General features: G+C 44.1%; 1 protein-coding gene across 1 annotated transcript in view; it reads right to left on the bottom strand.

Moving 5' to 3' along the window:
- Positions 1-10,425, bottom strand: part of tbxa2r (thromboxane A2 receptor) — a 37,839-nt gene extending 27,414 nt beyond the window's left edge. Inside the window, exon 1 of the mRNA XM_052037724.1 lies at positions 10,237-10,425. The gene's annotated coding sequence lies outside the window, so the exon portion shown is untranslated. The remainder of the gene's footprint in view (positions 1-10,236) is intronic.
- Between the last annotated feature and the right edge of the window lie 845 nt (positions 10,426-11,270).

The raw sequence follows: 11,270 nt of genomic DNA on the forward strand, positions 1-11,270 counted from the left end.
CTGAGCTCAGAAATGAACTCAAAGCTGAGCCCTTTATCTGATCTTCTCCAAATCTGATGGATTTAACAAAAGCAATTTTTTAAAGGGTTAGGATCAACTTCAAAGCAAGCAAAATGTCAGCCTGTCATCAGCTGATTGCATAAGCATTGTGATTCATGACATCCATTCCACATTTGTTTTGCTTTAAAATGGAACATAAACCATTTTTCTGTCATCATCATTGAAATGACTGCAATCCTGACAATTAACATGTTAACATACTTCTAATTCTAAGGGGCTTAAAGATACTTGGCAGCACTCTGCTCATTGCAAAGTACAGAAGTCACAGCGTCATCTCTTCACCTGCCAGACACAAACACTGCTGGTGCTTATGCTTGTAACCTTTAACTATTTTTCTGAACTAAATCTTCATCTGAATTTGTAAAGAGAAATAAAGTTACTGAATAAACAATGAACATTGAAGTGCAAAATAATAGAACAACTTTGGGTTCTAACAAAGGATCCTGGACTGCTTCACTTGCCACAGTTACTGCCTGAGCTGCTGCCTCTTTCTGGCATTTTCTCTTTTTATTTCAGACTTCCAACAACATTGAGTTTTTGGTTTTCTTTTAAGGAAATATAAGATATTTTTATTAGTCACATGTACATCAAAACACACAGCGAAATGCTGCTTTTGCGTCAAGTGTTCTGGGGGCAGCCCACAAGTGTCGCCACGCTTCTGGCACCAACATAGCATGCCCACAACTTCCTAACCTGTACATCTGTGGAACATGGGAGGAAACCAGAGCACACGGAGGAAACCCACACAGACATGGAGAGAACATACAAACTCCTTACAGACAGTGGCAGGAATTGAACCCGGGTCACTGGTCCTGTAATAGTGTTATGCTAACTGCTACACTACCGTGCCTGCCACTGAAAATGGGTAAACTCATATCACACGGGACCAGTACGACTACCATACAACAAGCTTGACCTTATTAGCAAGTCTAATCAAACACAAATGCAAGAAGGAGAAATCCAGCATGCTAAAGTAATCTACTAATACAATGTCCTTCATGGGGATAGATGGCACTGGGTCCAAGTGTGGAATACGAACAACATTGGCTAAGGGGTCATATCCAGCCTCTTAGCTTTACACTAGCCTTGGCTGGTATATGGAGGGCAGTGCCATTCCTTTTATACACTGTTTGCCACGCAAGAAATTCGTCACCAACCTCCCTTTGCTCTACGAGAACGACATCCTCACAGCACTACACAGGATCCTTAAGAAAATGCTGTTACGATAAATACATCTCTAATTTTTCTAAATAAGGAAAATAAACCCACTTGTGTATAGAACATTCTCATCTGATAAATTAATTGAGTATGCCTTTTTTTTTAATCCTTCTAAGACAATTATTTATTTATTGAAGTAAGGAGACCATAGCCATAATATTCCATGTGGGATCTTGCTACAACACAGAAGGACCCTATCCAGTTCAGTTTAGCTCCCATTAGAGCAATCACACCCACTCCATTCCCCTTTACTTCCCCGTAGCCCAAAAATGACTCTCTCAACCAATTTCCATCAATTCGAACATAGAACATAGAACTGTCCCTTTGATGCATGCTACCTGTGCCAAGCATGATGCCAAATTAAACTCATCATATCTGCCTGTACATAATCCGTATCACTCCATTCCCTGCTTGTTCATCTGCCTACATTAACAGGTAATAGCCAATTAATCCAGCAGCTCGTTTTTGAGATGTGGGAGGAGACTAGCACGCCCAGTAGAAACCTCTGCAGACACAGGGAGAATGTGGCAACTCCACACAGACAGACACAGACTTCTGTCGACAATGTATATGGGCATAAGTACTATGTGTAATAATATAGGTGTATTCAGCACGTCAACATACATGTACGTTATTTAGTGCATTAATATTGTTTAATATGTCGTTACTGATACATATTAAGGGCTACAGGAAAGTAAAGGCAAGAGGAATGGGTGGATGGGATCGAACATGGGTCCTTGGAGCTGTGAGCAGCTGCACTAACTGTGGTGCTAGCTTCACCAAGCCCCCATGTATGTGCAGTAAGATATTTTACCTCCTTTGCTCCAATCGCTTGATGAAAAAGCTAACATACTGTTTGCTTCCCTAATTGCTTGCTATACTTCCAAGCTAACATTCTGTGTGCAAGGATGCTCAGATCTCCCTGAATACCAGTGGTTCCGAGCCTCTCACTGCATGAAAAATATTGGCCTTGATCGGGCTGCTCCCCTGCAGAGAAGTGCTGGCCGACAGCACCACACAGATCAGCGTGTTCCTGACCGGTGCACCCACGCATTGCAGTGAAGAAGTCAAGAATGCAATCGAGGCTGCATGACCTTCCACTCCACAGTTGGACTGAGCACTGCGTCCAGGTGTGAAATACAAACAACATTGGCTAAGGGGTCACATCTTGCCTCTTAGCTTTTCACTAGCCATGGGGGGTATATGGAGGGCAGTGCCATTCCTTTCAATGGCACTGTCAGCATACAATGAAATGTTAAATGCAGGTTACTGGTTAGGTTAAGTTCTACACTACATGTACTAGTGCATTCCTGCATCATTGTACCAGAGTGACATATCATCCTGCAACTCCACATTCAAACTAAAAAGAAACTTAACAGCAAGAAGTATGGCAGACAGCTTGTGCGTAATGGAAACTGAGATGTTTGTTCTGTATTATTTTCCAACGATTGATTTTAAACAACATTAAAATTGTTTTACAGAAAATAGCCAAATTTATATAACATTTTGAACAGCAAGATGAGGAATTGGAAAATTACCACATTAATCACAAAAGTAACATGTCCTGCCATGTGGCATTAAGATGATTGATTAATGTATGTTAAGTAACTCAACAATTATTCGATTGCACAAGAATATTTTCCAGTACTTGATTATTCACTGCATCGCTCAGCAATCTCCAAGTGGTCAGTTGCAATCCCTAAATGTTGAGGAATAAAAAACAACAAGGAAGGAAGCACAAAAAACAATAATGATTGAAATCAGCTCATAATAATCTAGACACAACAAAACAAACATTATGTAAATACACAGCAATGCACCAGCATCTGAAAAACACATTGACCCTGAAAGGTCTAACTATATTCTCAGCAAAATTAAACATCAAAGAAGGAGATTGTGCTATTTTAAACTCCTATTCCTTAAAATTGTGAATATTCTCTGCACTCTCTGAGACACACATGCTATTGTCAGGTTCATTTCTTGTTGGCCCTGTCTGCAATATCTCCCCACCGCTTCACTTTTCCAAAGTCCATAATGTTGTTAGTGTTATTGTGTCCCACAGCACACAAGCAAGTTGTGCTTGTACAAACTGTTTTTGTACATGAAAACAGTGTAGATAATTGTGTGTCACACACATAAAAAGTGCTGGAGGAACTCAGCAGGTCAGGCAGCATCTATGGAGGGAAATAAACGGTTGACGTTTCGGGTCGAGACTCTTCATCAGGAGGAAATTTGGTAAGTGGGAATCAAAATATTCTGTAAGTGCTGGAAATCTGAAATTAAAAGCAGAAGATGCTGGAAACCCTCAGCTGGTTGGGCAGCATCTGTGGATAAGGAAATAGAACTTATCCTCAGGGCAACCCTGGCCTCATCCAATCATAGATATCCCCTTTTCTCCTATCCATCCATCTCCCTCCCTTTCTCTGTAACTTAGCTTTAACTTGTTTTCCTATCATTCCCTGTTCTGGGCAACAGTCTTCAACCTGAAGTGTTAACTCTTTCTCTCTCCACAGATGCTGCCTGACTTTTCTTCTAGCTCTTTTGTTCTTATTTTGGACTTTGTTAATTCTCAAATATTGAAATAAATACGATTCAAAAGTGTGTTTATTGTTTTAAAGTTTTTAAATCTTTTAAAATATTTTAATATTTTTAAAAAATATTTGATGTTTTTTTTAAATAATAGTTTTTTAATGTTCTTAAATGGTTGAAACCAAATACTCAGTGTGTTCAACAGTTTTGACAGCTGGCTAAGCTGGGGGTGTTGCTCAGCTGGCTGAGAAAGCTTTTTCCAGCTTTTGTGGGTGCACTAACTTTGTGTGGCATTGTGCCTACTAATAACCAAGACCTTGGTTCCATATCTGTTCCATGAATGGATTTGGAAGCAAGTGCTCTTGATGATGCATCCTGAGGACGGCTCACCCAGCAGTACCTCGACAGCTTGTGTTTATGATTCAAATAATTCTCCTGCTTAAGGTGGCAATTACCTTACTATAATAATAATTTTGTATTTGCCACCTCTTGACCTCACAATCTACCTCGTTATGTCCTTGCATCTTATTGTCTGCACTTCCTCTATAACTGTAACACTTTATTCTGCATTCTATTATTGTTTTCCCTTGCACTACCTCAACGCACTGATGTGATGAAATGATCTGTGTGAACGGCAAGCAAACAAAGCTTTTCACTGCACCTTGGTTCAAGAACAGCTACTTCCCTTCTACCATGCAGTTCTTGAAACAACTGGCAAAACCCTACTCACTACAGTTTAGCATCACTCTGACCACTTCGCACTAAAATGGAATTTGTTTATTTTTGTTCTAATTATGTTCTTTCTTGTAAAAATTGTTTGTAATTTATGTTTTTCTTGTGAACATTGTGATGCTCTGTGCCTGTGATACTGCTGCAAGTAAGTTTTTCATTGCACCTGTGCACACATGGACTTGTGCATGTGACAATAAACTCATCTTTGATTTTGACTTTGACAAATAATAAGCCAATTTACCAAAGCAGGAGGTAGGTAAAGGTATATCTTTAATTTAGATCAGCAAAACAGCAAGTTTTGTTCCCCCATAATTCAGATTAGGAGTCATTCACTGATGTGATTTCTTAGAGTTAAAATTCCATGCAGAAAAATTGCCAGACTTAGCACTCTTGGCAAAAGCACTATGCAGCAAATTCAAAGCTAGATCCAGAGTTCCCACGAGTGCTACAAGTCAGTAAGCAAAAGTTAAACAGACAAGACTGTAACTTACATGGGATATGAGAAACCTATTTATTTTCTGAGTACTAAGATTCCTGGAATCTTTCACTTTCTTGTTACTATATAGACACAAGAGAGACCGCAGATGCTGGAAATCTGGAGCAACACACAAAATGCTGGAGGAACATAAATTTGTGATTACTATAAATCACAAAAATAAATAAATAGTGCAAAAGAAAGGAATAACGAGGTCATGTTCATGGGTTCATGGATCGTTCAGAAACCTGATGGCGGAAGGGAAGAAGCTGCTCCTGAGTTTGGGTCTTCAGGTCAGGGTCAGGCAGCATCTATGGAGGGAAATGGACAGTCGACATTTTGGGTTGAGACCCTTCATCAGGACTGGAAAGAAAGAGGGGAGATGGCCGGTATAAAAAGGTGGGGGAAAGGGGTGGAACAAGAGCTGGCGGTTGATAGGTGGATCCAGGTGAGGGGAGGGGGTGATAGGCGGATGAGGAAGGGGGGAGAGTGGGAATCGTATCAGAAGCTGGGAGCTGATAGGTGGAAGTGACAAAGGGCTGAAGAAAATGAAGTCTAATAGGACAGGACAGTGAACCATGGAATAAAGGGAGGGAGGTGGGGAGGGGAACAGGACGGAGGAGTGTATGGGTGATGGGCAGATCAAGAGGGCAGGGGAGGAGAAAGAGAATGGGTGATGGGGACTGGTGGGGTAAAAGAGGGGACAGAGGGAAGTTAGAGAAATCGATGTTGATGCCGTCAGGTTGGAAACTACCAAGGCAGAATATGAGGTGCTATTCCTCTAATCTGCGTCTAGCCACAACTTGGCAGCAGAGGAGGCCGTGGACAGACATGTCGGTGTGGGAATGGGAAGCGGAATTAAAATGTCTGGCCACCGGGAGATCCTGGCTGGTCCGGCAGATGGAGCGAAGGTGCTCAAACGTGTTATTATTCACTTGGTTGGGAACGAATACAATAACTCCTAGGAAGAAGGAAGATTAATAAAGCTAACAATCAAAATCAGATTTATTATCACTGACTTATATGAAGTGAAATTTGTTGTTTTGCGGCAGCAGTACAGAGCAAGACATAAAATTACTATAAATCACAAAAATAAATCAATAGTGCAAAAGAAAGGAATAACGAGGTCATGTTCATGGGTTCATGGATCGTTCAGAAATCTGATGGCGGAAGGGAAGAAGCTGCTCCTGAGTGTGGGTCTTCAGGCTGCTCATTAAAGAAGAATTCAGTCCCACTGACCTGTTGTTCACTGACCCACCCCTATGTCTCAAACTACAGTCAAAAAAATTGTCTTTTAAAGGCAACTTTTCTTTACATTACTCTTGGCAGGTGGTGACACCGGCAATGCAGCATGTTATCCATCAATATAACAAGGGGATGGAAATATGTGCCGGCTAGACAGGAGCGGGAATTTCCAGTCCTTTTCCCTGAAGGCATCTGTGAAGTACTTGAACTTTTGATGACAATCTATACTTATTTCCAGCAGTTGGCCACAAGTGAACAGATTTCACAGAAGAATTCAGACTCTGCCTTCTGATGCTTTAGATGGCTTTCCATAACATCTTGTACTCCAACTCAGACTTTTTTCTATTTTATCTATCTTCTTAGCTTTAGTCAGAGGGTCATGCAGCATAGAAACAGGCCATTCAGCCCACTTTGTCTGTGCTAACCATCAAGTACCAATACTAATCCCAGTTACCAGCACTCGGTCCATGGCCTTCTCTGCCCTGGGGTTCCAAAGGCTCACATAGAAGATCCTTAAATGTTGTGAGAGTCTTTGCTTTCACCACATCCTTGGCAGTGAGTTTCAGGTTCCAACCACCCTCTGAATGAAAGAAGGTGCCTCAGTAAAGCAGCCAACATAATCAAAGACCCCACCCACCCCTGACATTCTCTCTTCTCCCCCCTCCCATCGGGCAGAAGATACAAAAGCCTGAAAACACGTACCACCAGGCTCAAGGACAGCTTCTATCCCGCTGTTATAAGACTACTGAACGGACCTCAAAGATGGATTCTTGACCTCACAATCTACCTCGTTATGGCTTTGCACCTTATTGTCTGCCTGCACTGCACTTTCTGCTACTGTCACACTTTATTCTGCATTCTGTTATTGCTTTTCCCTTGTACTACTCAATACACTAGTGTGACGAAATGGTCTGTATGGACAGCATACATAACAAAGTTTTTCACTGTACCTTGGTACATGTGACAATAATAAACCAATTTACCCCTCTAAATCTCTTAGTCCTCACTTTTAACCCTCTGGACTGAGACACCTCTGCCATGGGGAAGAGTTACTTACTATCTACTCTATAACCACCTTTACTGGGTCTCCCCTCCATCTCCTCTGCTGCAAGGGAAACAAACGCAGCCTCTCCGGTCTCTGCCATTAACTGAACCATCCCTCCCCAGGTGCAGTTAGCGTGTGGCTGTGGTAACGGAAACCTTCACCAGTGGAATGATTTGTGAAGCATAAAACAAGCTGCTGGAGGAAATCAGTGGGCGAGGGAGTATCCGTGGACGTAGAAGGATGGTGGACATTTCGGGAGAGCCCACATAAAGAGGTGAGGGGGAGGCATGAGGCAGAAGCTGGCAATTCGAATCAGAATCAGATTTATTATCACCGACTTATATGACATGAAATTTGTCGTCTCGCAGCAGCAGTACAGTGCAAGACATAAAATTACTATAAATTACAAAATAAATAAATAGTGCAGAAGAGGAATAACGAGGTAGTGCTCATGGGTTCATGGACCGTTCAGAAATCTGATGGCGGAGGGGAAGAAGCTGTTCCTGAATCATTGAGTGTGGGTCTTCAGACTCCTGTACCTCCTCCCCGATGGTAGTAACGAGAAGAGGGTACGTCCCGGGTGGTGAGGGTCCTTAGTGATGGATGCCGCCTCTTGAAGATGTCCTCGATGGTGTGAAGGGTTGTGCCCGTGATGGAGCTGGCTGAGTCTACAACCCTCTGCAGCCTCTTGCGACCCTATGCATCGGAGCCTCCGTACAAGGCGGCGATGCAATCAGTCAGAATGCTCTCCACCGTACATCGATAGAAATTTGCAAGGGTTTTTGGTGACATTGCAAATCTCCTCAAACTCCTAATGAAGGATTGCTGCTGGCACACCTTCTTCATGATGGCATCAGGTGGGGAGGAGGTTGCTGGGTAGATGGAGCCAGGTGAGGGAAGGGTGGAGATGGTGACAGAGGTAATGGGTGGAGACAACAGAGGGCTGCAGCTGATGGAAAGTGATGTGGAACCAAATAAGGGAAGGATGGTGGGTGGATGGGGACAGTAAGGGAGGGCAAGGGAACCGAGTGGGTTGAGTGCGGGGATGTAGGTAAATGCAACCAGGTGAGGGAGGGGAAAGAGACTGAGAACCAAGGGTGTGGGGGGGGGGGGTGGTGGTGGTGGTGGAAAGAAGGGGGTGTGAGAGAGGACGTGGGTGGATCAAGAGAAGGGGGCAGAGGGGGCGCAGTTTACCTGAAATTGGAGAATTCGGTGTTGATGCCGTCAGGTTGTAGGCTGCCCAGGCAGAATATGAGGTGATGTTCCTCCGGTTTGCATTTGTTGGATTTGTTTGACAAACTTTCCTGTTATTCTACCCACCCCCCCCTCCCCCCCCCACCCCACCCCCTTCCCCAAACCTTAATGCAGACAAGCTGGATGATGTGATCACTGGGAGAGGAAGCATTCGCCAACATTCCCTGCCAGCTCGCTCCTACTGATTATTAGACACCGTTTACTGGGCTAAATCATCAGACGATTTCGGCATGGGGATACGTTCTCACATACACTGTAACAGCGATTCTTTTAACAGCATTGGGGGGAAAAAAGCAAGCCCCCGCAGGAGCGAAGGACAAAGGAGTTGGTGATTTATTGTAAACTGGTGCCCACCAAAGCTGATCTACTCCAACACGATTTCGGGACAGCCTTATACCCCTCTCTGCATCCGTGATTACACAGAAAACTCAATGAACTAAGTTTTGTTTGTTACATTTCTCCGACTGCATCATTACACCCTTAATTACAGTAGAACTAGGTTTACATTACAGAGTAAACCACATAATTATGCATAAGTCTAACCCAGTCAACAGCAAACCTAACTTTCGGGCACAACAGTGGTGTGTGACAACATAATCATCAAACCTCTGTACCTTGGACCAGCTACACATGCACCCCATCTCTCTGTTGCCGGAGTTTACCAGTGATTCCCCGCTGTTACTGTACATCCTATTTAACTAGTTATTAACCCTTTCTATTCCAACCCCTACAACAGCCCCGAAAGCAAAGCCATAGCATTGGAGTCGATTGAAGAAATGTGCATTCAGGGAATCCGTAGTAGGCGAGCCGGTTACCACCAGGTGTGTTCAGCGGTTGTAACTCACCTGCCGCCCGGTGTATCGGTGGAAACGTTTGTTCCCGCTACATCACACACTGTGTTGGCTTGCGAATGTGACTCCGACCAAGTGCACACCTCCGGATCGACAACGTGCCCCTCCCGCGCCCTGTTACTTTTACATGGAGCCGAGAACAGCACAGGGACAGGCCATTCGGCCCACCATGTTGCGCCGAACTAATTACACAAAATGCCGGAGAAACTCAGCGGGTCGGGCAGCGCCTGTTGAAGTCCCGCAGCATGTTGTGTGTTGCTCCAGATTTCCAGCATCTGCAGTGTCTCTTATGTCTGTAAGCTGATAATTAAAAGCCTAACTAAACTGATCCCTTCTGCCTGCACAATGTCCATTTTCCCCACACGCATGTTCCTATCTAAGAGCCTCTTAAACGCCTCTGGCCCATCTCCACCACCACCCCTGGCAGCGTATTCCAGCGACCCACCACTCTCTGTGGTTACTCTGAAGCACCTCTACTTGTGCTTTGGTCAATGAACTAATGGAATTTCTGGACTAACCTTAACTTCCAGCATTGACAAGCAGAGCGAACTAAGTACCCACATCGAATGCATGCAGCCACTGAGCCGTGACACCCGGGCACCAGACAGACTGCACACACTAGAATCTGGAGCAACAAACAAAATGCGGATTCCTCCAGCATTTTGTTTGGACTTTAAGAAATAACACCTTGCATTATAACAGAATAAGCCTCAAAACTCAGGGACAGAGGTTTGATTTCCAAAGTGTGTACAAACATCTCTAATCTCAGATCAACCTTTACGTATTAAGTATTGAACATTGATCACAAGTATTGCCCGGAGACTTACCGACTTTCCCGATGTGGTAACGTCCACAGACTTCACGCCACAATTCCTGCCCCAATGTTAGGATCTCCGCTCCAAAAGATCTTGCTCTGGCTGGGTGAAGATCTCACTGTGGATCCGAGGAAGGATGGGAGAGGGTTGAACTCCCCATCCGTCGCCAGCCTCTTATAAGAGGTCGGTTTCCATCCCACGCCCGTCCCTTTTCCGGGAAACGCAGCTCGGATCTTGCCCGCCCAGCCCACGCCCCTTGGAGTGGCTCAGTGAGTCAGGTGCGCCCGTCAGGCACCGTTCACACCGACCGCTCGGCAGGTGGGGACGGCGCCTCTTCCTCTGCCCCGCGGACTTTGCAAGTTGCTGTGAAAACGAAAACCCTTCTAAATATAGAGAAGATTCACCAACATCCGCACGGAGGGGTTAAATCTACCGCAGCGGACATGATGTTGTTGCTAGCTGCTAGCGTTAAGGGACCAGGGATAACACGATGTACTTCAACACTGCTCAGAACACTGCCTTGCAGCGTGGGTTTGTAGAGTGAGCGTTAACTATTCGCCCAAACAGCAGGGCAATCTCGCCCAAAGCCAAAAGTGCCCTCGTTCCGTTCTCTAGCGGGGAGAGGGGAGTCAGTAGGGGCTGCGATTTTAAATCTTACATCTTATTTCCGCTGCTAATAATTAGACTTGTTGTACCTTATCCCCTTCAAATTGCGTTATATTCACTGCTTTATACCTCTAGGATGGCAAGCAAACAAAGGCTTCTCACTATATCTCGGTACACGTGGCAGTACTAAGCCAATTACCATTGGCTGGAGATCGAAGAATGTGTATCAAATGATGAATGAATTAAAAATGTCTGTCAATAATGCCAAGAATGATCAGTAATATATCAATTGATTTGACAAAGTCTGATTAATTTCTTTAGCAACACACACACACACACACACACACACACACACACACAAAGTGCTGAAGGAACTCAGCAGGTTAGGTCAGGAGGGAAATAAACTTAATTTTATTTAAATTTTGATTAATTTCTTTGCC

Source organism: Pristis pectinata, chromosome 24 (genome assembly GCF_009764475.1).
Source record: "Pristis pectinata isolate sPriPec2 chromosome 24, sPriPec2.1.pri, whole genome shotgun sequence".
Taxonomy (NCBI): Eukaryota; Metazoa; Chordata; class Chondrichthyes; order Rhinopristiformes; family Pristidae; genus Pristis; species Pristis pectinata.